A 1,822-nucleotide genomic window follows, 5' to 3' on the forward strand; every position below is an offset into this window, starting at 1 on the left:
CAGGGCAATGTGTCAGGAATGTCTGTAACTGGCTGCGGGAGACCCACTGGTCTGCTCCTGTTGATGTAGCCAAAGCTGTGCTCGCCTTTTGTGTGGTGCATCACACTGCAGATGCATCCCAATGCTGGGCACAGCCAAGGCTCCCAGGTCCATAGCGCTGCCATCCTGATGGGGCCTCCCAGACTCTCCCTTCACTTCGGATCGTTCCTCCCTGGGGCAGTGCCTTGCATGTGCACTGCCCTGCTCTGCTCAGCTCTGCCATCCACCCGACTCTCCAGGCTGTCGTGGTCTTTCTGGACTCTGCTCCCCTCTGACAGCCTGTTTGCAGTCCTGCCCCATCTCATGTCCAGTGAAACCTCATGTCCAGTACCTTTGTGCCTGCATCCAGGTCCTTAATAAACACGCTGCACAGTCCCAGGCCTGGGACAGAGCCCTGTGGGACTGCAATGGAAACCACCTTCTAGTCAGACGTGGATCTGTTCATAATGACCTGCACAGAATGGGGATCTGGACAGTATTGCCTAGTGGCAAAACACTGAGGGGCACAGGTGCAGCCCAGGACTGCTTGCAGGAGGAGCAGCGGGGTGTTCAGAGGGGTCTGGCATATGACCTGGATCCAGGAACCATAGGAGAGGAAGGGACAAGCTTTGGCCTCAGAAGCTTTTGCATCAGAAGCTTTGGCGTCAGAAACTGAGACCAAAGACAAAGAGAGCTGAGGATAACCACAACCAGAAGCCAAATGCTAGAGCTGAGGTGAAACCGGAGTCTCATGGGAACTCTGAGGTCTCCCGGAGCTGGAGCCAGGAGTCCCCGTACATCAGCATGGAGATGCACAGTCAGTCAGGACATGACCCTTCCCCTTGGTGCAGTCTTACCTCAGTCCTGGGGAAGCTTTTCAAAAGACTTATCCTGGCACATGTCCAGGAAGGGCCGGCAGGGAGGTTATGCTCAGGGGCAACCAGCACGGGTTCATTAGGGGCAGGTCTTGTCAAACCAACCTGGTGGCCTTCTATGAGCAGGTCACCAAGTCCTTGGATGCAGGTGTCGCGGTGGATATAGTCTTTCTGGACTTCAGGAAGACCTTCGACATGGTCTCTCACCCCATTCTCAGTAAGAAACTAGGAGACAGTGGTGTTGATGCCTACACGGTCAGATGGGTCACTAACTGGCTGGAGGGCCACAGCCAGAGAGTGGTGGTGGACGGGTCTTATTCAACCTGGCGGGATGTGGGCAGTGGGGTTCCCCAGGGCTCGGTCCTCGGGCCCGCACAATTCAACATCTTCATCAGCGACTTGGGCGAGCGGGTAGAAAGCACCCTGTTCAAATTCGCAGACGACACTAAGATGTGGGGGGAAGTGGGCACGCTAGAAGGAAGGAACAGGCTGCAATCAGATCTAGACAGGTTACAGGGGTGGGCCGATGAGAACAGGATGGGGTTCAACACTGACAAGTGCAGGACAATGCACCTGGGGAGGAAGAACCAGAAGCAGAGCTGCAGGCTGGGGAACTCCCTTCTCGTCAGTGTTGGACAGAAAAGGATTTTGGAGTCATTATTGATGCCACAATGAACATGGCCGGCAGTGTGGGGACGTGGTCAGGAAGGCCAACCGCACCTTGTCGTGCATCCACAGATGCACCTCGAGCAGGTCTGTGGTGGGCCAGTAGAGGGCGCTCCTGCGTTGAGCCGCCCACCTCCCTGCGCCCGACCACCTTCCAGGCTCCAAGTGCCTCCCTGGGGTGCCTCACGTCCGGCCGACCCCTTCCCTGGAGCACCCCCGCTAGCCTGGGGTTCCCGCTGCCACCATCCAAGGCTCTGGACTCA

This window comes from Alligator sinensis, unplaced genomic scaffold (assembly GCF_000455745.1).
Source record: "Alligator sinensis unplaced genomic scaffold, ASM45574v1 scaffold2012_1, whole genome shotgun sequence".
In the NCBI taxonomy this organism is placed as follows: domain Eukaryota; kingdom Metazoa; phylum Chordata; order Crocodylia; family Alligatoridae; genus Alligator; species Alligator sinensis.